This window comes from Castor canadensis, chromosome 14 (genome assembly GCF_047511655.1).
Source record: "Castor canadensis chromosome 14, mCasCan1.hap1v2, whole genome shotgun sequence".
NCBI lineage: Eukaryota > Metazoa > Chordata > Mammalia > Rodentia > Castoridae > Castor > Castor canadensis.
The window spans coordinates 31,231,972-31,245,012 of NC_133399.1; the positions used below are offsets into that span (position 1 = coordinate 31,231,972).

Below are 13,041 nucleotides of genomic sequence, written 5' to 3' on the forward strand. Positions count from 1 at the left end.
TGTAGTGAAATTATTAAGTCAATTTTATACCTATGTTATAAGTGACAATGGGAGATATGTTCACTTCCCTTAAAAACATTATATTCCCTCATTTTACTTGGTTTGACTTAAAAGTCATAAGTTTCCACAAAGGAAAAGAGTAACATCTACAAGGATCCAATTCTAGCAACTCTTATAAACAGTCTTTGAATATTTTTAGGAATAATTTTGAATCAAAATTTTATAGAAGAAAAGAAGCCCATTATTTTTAATTTTCTTTAGCAATTTTATTTTTAAAATTCAGTTATTTGTGTGTTTATTTATTTGTCCAAATTGAGAAACAAAGTTGTACTTAAGTATTGCATGCAATGTGATGTTCAGAAGTATTTCACACATTGCAATGCTTAAATCTTTAAAAAAATTAATTAATTCAATGTATCACTGGTTATCACTTTATGGTAAAAATATTTTACATTTTCAGCTCAAAATTTTTTGGAACACAGGCAGGCAGGCATATCTAAGGCCTGGTAGAGCTGGGTGCTGATGGAGGCCCTAGGGCGGAGGGGGAAGCAGCCATGGCTGTGGCAGGAACATGAAGGTGTAAATGCAGTTCTCTGCAGGGTTTTTGGCTTGGTCAATGTGGTTTAGGTGGCAACATGTGTGGCATGGAGGAGGAGGAAAAGAGGCTGGAGCAGGAGCACTTCTCGAAGATCATTAATGCCTTCCACTAGTATGGCACCAGTATGCAAGCGTGAGTGAACTGAACACAAAGACAGTTGTAATAACTTCCAGATAATCAACAGAAACTACTTCCTCAGTTTCCTCTTCACTTGTACAAGATCTGGAAATGCATTGATCATAAAAAAGAAATACTATGGACTGTTGTAAATGATTGCATACATATGTTTGAAAATAATGAATATGGAAAAAATGGGAATGCAAAATTGTGCCAGCTTGTACATTTGACAGGGATAAGTTAAAATCCATATTGAAACAATTTGTGAGAGACTGGAGTGAAACTAGGAAAACAGAGAGGGATGCCTTCTACCAGAAAATTATTAAAGAATTTTTTTTAATTCAAAAGAGAGATGGGATCCTTCTAAAGTAAATATTCTGGTACCTGGTCCTAGACTAGTAAGATTGGCCTGGGGAATAGCTATGCTATGTTATGCTTGTCAAGGAAGTAAATGGAGATTTTGTGCTCTTCTCTTTCAACTTTGTACTCAACAGATGTTCTGAAATTGATTAATGTAAACTTTATCCTTGGATCCATCAGTTTACCGACAACTGGAGATCAGCTGATCAGATTTGACACATCTTTATCCCTGATGTTGATCCCCACAGACTCCCTCCTGGCTCTAACTTTTCTACCTTATATCCTAAAGACCCCAGAACTCCTAAACACCCTGAACAGCTACAGCAAGGTGGCAGTATACAAAATTAACTTACAAAAATCATCAGCTCTTATATACACTAACAAGAAACACATTGAGAAAGACTATATGAAAACAATTCCATTTACAATAGCCTCAAAAAATCAAATACATAAGAGTAAACTTAACAAAGAAGGTGAATGAGCTCTACAAGGAGAAGTACAAACCTCTGAAGAAAGAGACCAGGGAAGACTACAGAAGGTGGAAAGATCTTCTGAACTCAGGACTGGTAGAATCAACATAGTGAAAAGGGCTATACTACCAAAAGCAAGCTACATGTTCAGTGCAATTCCCACCAAAATCCCAATGATATTCACCACAGAGATTGAAAAATCTACCTTAAAGTTCATTTGGAAACACAAGAGACCACAAAGAGCCAAGGCAATACTCAGCAAAAAAAAAAAAAAAAAAAAAGGGCAATGCTGGAGGTATCACAATACCCAACTTCAAATTATATTACAAAGTAACAGCAATAAAGACAGCATGGCACTGGCACAAAAACATGTATGAAAACCAATGGAACAGAATAGAACACCCAGGTATTATTCCAAACAGCTATGCCTGCCTAATTTTTCACAAAGTCACCAAAGACATTAGATGGAGAAAAGACAGCCTCTTCAACAAATGTTGCTGGGAAAAGTGGTTATCTGACTGCATAAAACTGAAACTAGATCCATGTTTATCAACCTGTGCCAGTACCAACTCAAAGTCAATCAAACACCTTAATATGTGACCCAAAATTCTGAAGCTAGTAAGGAAAAGAGCAGGGAATACTCTGGAAGCAATAGATATAGGCCAGGACTGCCTCAATAGAACCCCAACAGCTCAGTAACTAAGAGAAAGAATATACAAATGAGACTACAAAAAATTAAAAATCTTCTGCACAACAAAAGATATGGCCTATAAATTAAAGAGATCACCCACAGAGTGGTAGAAAATATTTGCTGTTATACATCAGACAAAGCACTGATAACCAGAATATACAGGGAGCTCAAAAAACTAAACTCCCCCCAAATCAATGAACAAATAAAGAAATGGGCAACTGAACTAAACAGAATTTTTTCAAAAGAACAAATTTTAAATGGCCAAAAAAACACATGAAAAAATGCTGACAATCTCTGACCATAAAGGAAATGCAAATCAAAACCACACTATGATACCACTTTACCCCTGGTAGAATAGCTATCATCAAAAACACTACCAACAAAATGTTAGTGAGGATGTGGGGAAAAAGGAGACCTCATACAATTCTGGTAAGAATGCAAGCTAGTACAACCACTCTAGAAAACAATATGGAGGTTTCTTCAAAAACTAAACATAGATCTGCCATATGATCCAGTAATCCCACTCCTAGGGATATATCCAAATGAATATAACTCAGGATACTCCAGAGGCACCTACACAACCATATTTATTGCAGCACTATTCACAATAACCAAGTTATGGAAACAGCCAAGGTGCCCCACCACTGATGAATGAATTAAATAAATGTGGTATCTATACATAATGGAATTTTACTCACCCATGAAGAAGTATGAAATCTAATCATTTGCAGGTAAATAGATGGAACTGGAGATCACAATCTTTAGAAATGTTAGTGAGGCTGAGAAAGTCAAAAATCATATGTTCTCCCTCATATGTGGACTTCAGACCTAAGAGAAATGCAATAATATTATTAGACATAAGTCACACATTAAGGGGAGGACACATACAGGAGGAACAGGGAAAGGTAGGAAACCAAAAACTTGAAAGTGTTTTATGTGCCCACAGCAAAAGAGCTAATAAAGGTACAATAAAATGGCAGAGGTCACTATGAGAAGGTGACCAGGAAGTAGTGAAGAGGTCCGGTAGAAATGAATCAATTTGGGTTGTAATACACATATGCATGGAAGAAATGCTAGGGCATTGTTTGTATAGCTGTCCTTATCTCAACCTAGCAAAAACACTATGTCTTTCTTATTATTGCTTATGTTTTCACTTCAACAAAATTGAAGAGGGCAGAACAGGTTCTGCCTGGAGGCAAGTGGGGGGGGGAGGGAGGGGGTAGGAGGTATGGGGAGAAATGGCCCAAACAATGTTTACACATATGAATAAATGAATTAAGAAAAAAAAGAACAATGTACTTTCTCTTAAATGTTTTAGACTAGTAATGTCAGATTATGTCTACTGTTACTTTATTGCACTGATGAAAAGATTTTAGTGCATGTAATTTTAAAGGTAAAAGGATATACATTAAAATATCCAATAATAAAGGATAACCAGAAATGCAGTCAATAACCAGTAAAATTCACAACAGAGACATCCACATCAAAATCCATATTAAAGGCTATTGAATCTATTTGGTAAGAATATGGCTCAACGTCAAAGTTCTGAGTTTGAATCCTACTTTTTCTATTTGGTCCCAGTGTAACTTTCGAAACATGTTCTGTTTTGTGATGTGTGTGTGTTTGTGTGTTTGTGTGTGTCTGTATGTGTGCACATATGGTTCTCATTAGCGTCTCGATTTCCTCACCTCTGATGATAATAATTGTCACTAGGAAGATATATAATAACATAACACAATATAACATAATATAATGTAATATATAATATAACATGGAATATTAGCATCTAACAAATACATAACACACACTAAAATGTGAACGATGTTTTAATATGCATTTTAAGCATACTTTATCCATTCTTACAAATCCAATAATGGTATACAAACACATATATAAAGAACACAAATCCATATGCTGCCATAAGGGTAGTCTCTGGGAAATGCTAATAAGAGAATTCTCAGGTTCTTACATTACACATATAAAGAATCCAAGCATGACACAGAAATGTAGTAAAGTTTTTTAAAAGTGAATTCAAGTTATCATAGAGAAAGCAGTGATGTCCCTGACCAGGTGGGTTAGAAATGTGTGTCTTTGTTTATAAGGCCTTTTATAAATTCAAAGGACAAATCGCTGGAAGAAACTGGGCTGTCCATGTGGTACAGGATAGGGTGATTGACAGGTTTGATTCACTCTGTGCATGCACTTCAGCTAGCTCTTAGGTATTTAATTACATGCATGAGGTGCAATCAATATTCATGACTTAAGTAGAAGGCTTTTAGGTTACTGTGGGCAGGTAGGTATTGATTCAAGGCTTTTTTGGGAAAGCCAGGTCAAATGGTGCTGGGCAGGTCAAAGTCCCAAACGACTATTGTTAGCCTGCCTTACTTTAAGGGCACTCCACACACAACACAAATTCCTCCAACAAGGCACCATGTTCTAAAGTCTCCACCTCTTGCTAACAGTGTCACAAGACGTAGACCAAGTCTTCAACACTTGAGTTTTTTGGAGATATGTATAATGCAAACTATTCAATGAAAATTAATGATAAAGTGGGGGAAAGGAGGCAAGAAAGAGCAATAGGTGGTAATTTAATCACATATCTTATATGTGTGTATTGAAATACAACACTGATACCCCTTTGTACAATTAATATATACTTACAATGAATGAATGACTGAATGAATGATTCTCACAATGTACAAATATATCATTCTTGAATTCACCCCCTCCACTGCTCTTTCATCCTCCCTCTCCTGATTACTAGAACAGTTTCAACAGGTAACCTTTTTGCATTTACATACATTTCTATAAATTATTTGCATGATGTTTATCCTCCTATCATCTCCTACCTACCATCAGTGCCAATACCCCATCTCCAGGCAGAACCTATTCAGCCCTCATGTTCTCCAACTTTGTAGAAGAAAAAAAACATAAAATAAGAGAAATATGGCAGTTTTGCTAGTTTGAGAAAAAGATAGTTACACAGCGATATTACTCGTGTTGTTTCTATGCATATATCTATTACAGCCCCATTTTGTTCATCTCAACCATTCCTCTTCATTCCTCCCTAGTCCCCATCCCATTGTGGCCCTGGCCAGTTTAAGATTTCTAAATTTATCCCTGTACAGTGAGCACATCAACCACATCCAAGTGTTTTGTTTCCATACCTTGCCCTATTCTTCACATCATGGCTCCCATCAGTGTGACCCATATCCCATAATATTGCTGCATTTGTTTTAAGTCTATAATCTGCATATGAGGGAGACCATGAGACTTTTGGCCGTCTGAGCCTGACTAACTTCACTTAAGATGATGGTCTCTAGTTCCATATATTTACCTGTGAATGACTAAATTTCATTCCTTGTGACTGACAACAATGCCAATGTGTAAAAATACCACATTTTCTTGATCTGTTCATCAGCAATAGGGCACCTTGGCAGTATCCATAGCTTAGCTCTTGTGAATAGTGCTGCAATAAACATGTATGTGCAGGTACGTTTGTTGTTACCTGATTCATATTCCTTTGGATATATCCCTAGGAGTAGTGGTGCTGGATTGTATGACAGATCTAGTTTTAGTTTTTTAAAGATCATCCATATTAGTTTCTTTAGTAGTTGTACTAGCTTACATTCCCATCAGCAGTGCATCAGGATTCCTTTCTCCCCACATCCTCACCAACATTTATTGTTGGTGGTGCACTTCAGGTAGCTATTCTAAGTGCAGTGAGGTGGAATCTTAGTGTGGTTTTGATTTGCATTTCCTTTATGGCCATGGATGGTGAGCATTATTTCATGCATTTTATAGTCCATTTTTTAATGGGTCATTGAATTTTGGAGAGTTTAATGTTTTGAGCTCCCTGTATATTCTGGTTACCTGTCTCTTGTCTGAAGAATAAGTAGCAAAGATTTTGTCCCATTCTGTGGGTGGTCTCTTCAATTTAGAAACCATTTCTTTTGTTGTACAGAAGCTTTTTCATTTCATGTAGTCCCTTTTGTCAGTCCTGTCTATGGACTGCTTGAGTTCTACTGAAGAGATCCTTTTCTATGCCAACTGCTTCCAGTGTATTCCATGATCTTTTCTGTACTAGCATCAAGTCTTCAGGTCTTACATTAAGGTCCTTAATCTACTTGAATTGATACATGTAACAGAGCAACAGGCATGGATCTAGTTTCAGTTTTCTGAAGGCATATATCCAGTTTTCCAAGCAACATTTATTGAAGAGGCTGTTTTTTTCCATCATACATTTTTGGAAAATTTGTCAATATTAGGACACTCTATCTGGATACTATTCTGTTCCACTGGTTTTCATATCAGTACTTTGCAGATATCATGCTGTTTTTATTGCTATGGCTCTGGGGTATAGTTTGAAGTCTGATATTGTGAAACCTTCAGCATTACTCTTTTTGCTCAGTCCTGCCTTGGCTATTCCTGGTCTTTTGTGTTTCTGAATGAACTTTAGGGTTGATTTTTCAATCTTTGCAATGAATGTAATTGGGCTATGAGGGAAATTGCATTGAACATGTAGATTGTTTTTGGTAGAATAGCAATTTTTACTATGTTGATTCTTCCCATCCATGAATATGGGAGATCTTTCCATCTTCTGTTATATTCTTTGATTTCTTTCTTCAGTGCTTTGTAGTTTTCCTCATTGAGGTCATTTACCTCCTTTGCTAAGTTTATTCCTACACATTCAATTTTTTTTTAGGTTTTGTAAATGGAATTGTTGTCCTAAATCCATTTTAATATGCGACTGATTTCTGTAAGTTTATTTTGAATCCTGCTGTTGTGCTGAAATTTTTCATATTCTGTAGACGTTTTTTGGTGGAGCATTTCAGGTCTGTTAGGTATGAGATGATGTCATCTATGAATAGGGATACTTTAACTACTTCTTTACCTATTTGTATTCCTTTATTAGTTCTTGCCTTACTGCTCTGGCTAGAAATAGGAGTGGGGAGAGTGGGCACCATTGTCTCATTCCTGACATGAGGGAAAATGGTTTCAGGTTTTCATGGGTAAGTATGATCTTAGCTATAGGTTAGCCTTTATTATGTTGAAGTATATTCCTTCTATTCTAGTTTCATCAGAGCTTTTATCATGAAATGATGTTGAATATTATTGAAGGCTTTTTCTGCTTCTGTTGAAATGATCAAGTGGTTTTCCTCTTTGCTTCTGTTAATGTACTGTATTATATTTAATGATTTCTGTATTTCGACCATCCTAGCATCCCTGTGAAAAAGCCAACTTGGTGATGGTGTATAATATTTCCAATATGTTTTTAGATTAGATTTGCCATTATTTTATTGTTTTTTGTTTTTTGTTTTTATTGTTTTATTATTCATATGTGCATACAAACTTGGGTCACTACTCCCCCTGTCCCCATACCCCCTCCCTTACAACCCACTCTGCCCCCTTCTTCTCCCCCCTACCTCCTCAATACCCAGCAGAAACTACTTTGCCCTTATTTCTAATTTTGTTGTAGAGAGAGTATAAGCCATAATAGGAAGGAATGAGGGTTTTTGCTGGTTGAGATAAGGATAGCTGTACAGGGAATTGATCACATTAATTTCCTGTGCTTGTGTGTAACCTTCTAAGTTAATTCTTTTTGATCTAACCTTTTCCCTAGTTCCTGGTCCCCTTTTCCTATTGGTCTCAGTTGCTTTTAAGGTATCTGCTTTAGCTTTTCTGTGTTAAGGGCAACAAATGCTAGCTATTTTTTTAGGTGTCTTACCGATCCTCACTCCTCCTTCTGTGCTCTCGCTTTTATCATGTGCTCAAATTGCAATCCCCTTGTTGTGTTTGCCCTTGATCTAATGTCCACATATGAGGGAGAACATGATTTTTGGTCCTTTGGGGCAGGCTAACCTCACTCAGAATGATGTTCTCCAATTCATCCAATTACCAGTGAATGATAACATTTTGTTCTCCTTCATGGCTGCATAAAATTTCATTGTGTATAGATACCACATTTTCTTAATCCGTTCGTTGGTGGTGGGGCATCTTGGCTGTTTCCATAACTTGGCTATTGTGAATAGTGTCACAATAAACATGGGTGTGCAGATGCTTCTGGAGTAACCTGTGTCACAGTCTTTTGGGTATATCCCCAAGAGTGGTATTGCTGGATCAAATGATAGATCAATTTCTAGCTTTTTAAGTAGCCTCCAAATTTTTTTCCAGAGTGGTTGTACTAGTTTACATTCCCACCAACAGTGTAAGAGGGTTCCTTTTTCCCCGCATCCTCACCAACACCTGTTGTTGGTGGTGTTGCTAATGATGGCTATTCTAACAGTGAAGAGGTAGAATCTTAGTGTGGTTTTAATTTGCATTTCCTTTATTGCTAGAGATGGTGAGCATTTTTTCATGTGTTTTTTGGCCATTTGAATTTCTGCGTTTGAGAAAGTTCTGTTTAGTTCACTTCTCCATTTCTTTATTGCTTCATTAGTTTTGGGAGAGAATTTAGTTTTTTAAGTTCCCTATATATTCTGGTTATCAGTCTTTTGTCTGATGTGTAGCTGGCAAATATTTTCTCCCACTCTCTGGGTGTTCTCTTTAGTTTAGAGATCATTTGTTTTGATGAACAGAAGCTTTTTAGCTTTATGAGGTCCCATTTATCTATGCTGTCTCTTAATTGCTGTGCTGCTGGTGTTTCGTTGAGAAAGTTCTTACCTATACCTACTAAGTCCAGAATATTTCCTACTCTTTCCTGTATCAACGTTAGAGTTTGTGGTCTGATATTAAGATCCTTGATCAATGTTGAGTTAATCTTGGTATAGGGTGATATACATGGATCTAGTTTCAGTTTTTTGCAGACTGCTAACCAGTTTTCCCAGCAGCTTTTGTTAAAGAGGCTGCTATTTCTCCATCGTATATTTTTAGCTCCTTTGTCAAATACAAGTTGATTATAGTTTTTTGGCTTCATATCTGGATCTTCTATTCTGTTCCACTGGTCTTCATGTCTGTTTTTGTGCCAGTACCATGCTGTTTTTATTGTTATTGCTTTGTAATATAGTTTGAAGTCAGGTATTGCGATACCTCCAGCAATGTTCTTTTGACTGGGTATTGCCTTTGCTATTCGTGGCCTCTTGTGCTTCCATATAAATTTCATGGTAGATTTTTTGATTTCTTTAATGAACGTCATTGGAATTTTGATGGGAATTGCATTAAACATGTAGATTACTTTTGGGAGTATCAACATTTTTACTATGTTGATTCTACCAATCCAGAGCATGGGAGATCTCTCCACTCTCTATAGTCTTCCTCAATCTCTTTCTTCAGAAGTGTATAGTTTTCCTTGTAGAGGTCTTTCACATCTTTTGTTAGGTTTACACCTAGGTATTTGATTTTTTTTTGAGGGTATTGTAAATGGAATTGTTTTCATACATTCTTTTTCAGTTTGCTCATTGTTAAGTGTATAGAAATTCTAATGAGTTTTTTATGTTGATTTTATATCCTGCTACCGTGGTATAGCTAGTGATGATGTCTAGAAGCTTCTGAGTAGAGTTTTTTGGGTCTTTCAGGTATAGGATCATGTCGTCTGCAAATAGGGATATTTTGACAGTTTCTTTACCTATGTGTATTCCTTTTATTCCTTCTTCTTGCCCAGTTGCTCTGGCTAGGAATTCCAGTACTATGTTGAATAGGAGTGGAGATAGTGGGCATCCTTGTCTGGTTCCTGATTTTAGAGGGAATGGTTTCAGTTTTTCTCTGTTAAGTATAATGCTGGCTGTAGGTTTGTCATATATATCTTTAATAATGTTGAGGAACTTTCCTTCTATTCCTAGTTTTCTTAGAGCTTTTATCATGAAATGATGTTGGATCTTATCAAAGGCTTTTTCTGCATCAATTGAGATGATCAAGTGGTTTTTGTCATGCTTCTGTTAATGTGGTTTATTATGTTTATTGATTTTCATATGTTGAACCACCCCTGCATCCCTGGGATGAAGCCTACTTGGTCGTGGTGAATAATCTTTTTGATGTGTTGCTGAATTCAGTTTGCCATTATTTTGTTGAGGATTTTTGCATCAATGTTCATTAAAGAGATTGGCCTATAGTTCTCCTTTTTGGAGGTGTCTTTGCCTGGTTTTGGGATAAGTGTAATAATGGCTCATAAAATGTGTTTGGCAGTTTTCCTTCCCTTTCTATTTAGTGGAACAGTTTAAGGAGGGTTGGTATCAGTTCTTCTTTAAAGGTCTGATAGAATTCAGCAGAGAATCCATCAGGTCCTGGACTTTTCTTTTTGGGGAGACTCTTGATTGCTGCTTCAATTTCATTTTGTGTTATAGGTCTATTCAGGTGATTAATTTCCTCTTGGTTCAGTTTTGGATGATCATATGTATCTAGAAATCTGTCCATTTCTTTCAGATTTTCAAATTCATTTGAATATAGGTCTTGAAGTAGTCTCTGATGATTTCCTGGACTTCCATGGTGTTTGTTGTTATCTCCCCTTCTGCATTCCTGATTCTACTAATTTGAGTTTTTTCTCTCTTCATTTTAGTCAGGTTTGCCAAGGGTCTTTATTTTTTCAAAGACCCAATTTTTTGTTTCATTAATTCTTTGTAATTTTTTTTGGATTCTATTTCATTGATTTCAGCTCTCATTTTTATTATTTCTCACCTTCTATTTGTTTTGGGATTTGCTGGTTCTTGTTTTTCTGGGAGTTTGAGATATATCATTAGGTCATTGATTTGGGATCTTTCAGTCTTTTAAATATATGCACTCATGGCTATAAACTTTCCTGTCAGGACTGCCTTTGCTGTGTCACATATGTTCCGGTAGGGTGTGTTTTCATTTTCATTGACTTCCAGGAACTTTTTAATTTCCTCTTTTATTTCATCAATGATCCATTGTTAATTAAGTAATGAGTTATTTAGTTTCCAGCTGTTTGCTTGTTTTCTGTCTTTACTTTTGTTGTTGAGTTCTACTTTTACTGCATTGTGATCAGATAGTATGCACAGTATAATTTCTATTTTCTTATATTTGCTGAGACTTGCTTTTTGCCCTAGGATATGATCTAATTTGGAGAAGGTTCCATGGGCTGCTGAGACAAATGTATATTTTGTAGAAGTTGTATGAAATGTTCTGTAGACATCAACTAGGTCCATTTGATCTATTGTATATTTTAGATCTAGGATTTCTTTACTGATTTTTTGTTTGGATGATCTATCTATTGATGATAATGGGGTGCTAAGTCTCCCACAACCACTGTGTTGGCATTAATATATGCTTTTAGGTCTTTTTGGGTATGTTTGATGAAATTGGGTACATTGACAATGGGTGCATACATGTTGATGATTATTATTTCCTTTTGGTCTATTTCCCCTTTTATTGGTATGGAATGTCCTTCTATATCTCATTTGATCAATGTAGGTTTGAAGTCTACTTTGTCAGTGTAAGTATTGCTACTCCTGCCTGTTTTCTGGGGCCATTGTCTTGGTAAATCTTCTTCTAGCCTTTCATCCTATGCCTATGCTTATTTCTGTCAGTGAGATGGGTCTCCTGTAAGCAAGAAATTGTTGGATCTTCCCTTTTAATCCATTTCCTCAAACGGTGCCTTTTGATGGGTGAATTAATTCCATTAATATTAAGTGTTAGTACTGATAAGCATGTGGTGATTCCTGTCATTTAGTTGTCTTAGTTGTTTGAAGGTTTGATTGTGTGTACCTAAATTGAAGTTACTCTCTACTGTCTTGCTTTTTCTTATCCTGTGGTTTGGTGCTGCCTGTTTTTTCATGGTTAAGTTGGGTTTCACTTTCTGTGTGCAGAATCCCTTGAAGAATCTTTGGTAGTGGTGGCTTTGTGGTCACATATTGTTTTAGTTTCTGCTTATAATGGAAGGCTTTTATTGCTCCATCTATTTTGAATGATAGTTTTGCTGGGTAGAGTATCCTGGGGTTGAAGTTATTTTCATTCAGTGCCCAGAAGATCTCACCCCATGCTCTTCTTGCTTTTAATGTTTCTGTTGAGAAGTCTGCTGTGATTTTGATGGGTTTACCTTTGTATGTTACTTGTTTTTTCTCTCTTACAGCCTTCAATATTCTTTCCCTAGTTTCTGAACTTGTTGTTTTAATGATGATATGTCATGGGGTAGTTCTATTTTGATCTGGTCTGTTTGGTGTCCTGGAGGCCTCTTGCATCTGTATGGGAAAATCTTACTCTAGATTTGGGAAATTTTCCATTATTATTTTGTTGAATATATTATGCATTCCTATCACTTGCACCTCTTCTCCTTCTTCAATGCCCATGATTCTCAAGTTTGGTTTTTTGATGGAGTCAGTGAGTTCTTGCATTTTCTTTTCACAGGTCTTGAGTTGTTTAATTAATAGTTCTTTAATTACCATTTCATCTTCAAGTTCTGAGATTCTGTCTTCTGTTTGTTCTATTCTGCTGGATTGGCCTTCCGTTTTGTTTTGCAGGTCTGTTTCATTCTTTTTTGTGGTGTTTTCCATATCCTGTGTGGATTTTTCTTTTATGTTGTGTATTTTTATCCTGAGTTCATTTATCTGTTTATTCATCGTGTTCTCTGTTTTACTTCGTTGTTTATACAGTGCTTCTATGCTTTCCTTTATTTCTTCTGTTGCTTTTTCAAGTTCTCTATTTTTTTGTCTTGGAATTTCTTGAGTGTCTCCTATACATTTTGGTTGACCCTATCCAATATTATCTCTATAAAATTCTCATTGAGTACCTGCAGTATGACTTCTGTTAAATTATTCTTGTGGGCTTCATTGGGTCCTTTGGCATAGTTTATATTCATTTTGTTGGAGTCTGGATCTGAGTATCTGTTTTCTTCTTTCCCCTCTGGTTCCTGTACC

General features: G+C 36.2%; 1 pseudogene; it reads left to right on the forward strand.

Annotated features, from left to right (window-relative positions):
• The first annotated feature begins 707 nt into the window (after positions 1 to 707).
• LOC109678405 (carnosine N-methyltransferase pseudogene) lies at positions 708 to 1,423 on the forward strand (annotated as a pseudogene).
• The last annotated feature ends 11,618 nt before the right edge of the window (positions 1,424 to 13,041 follow it).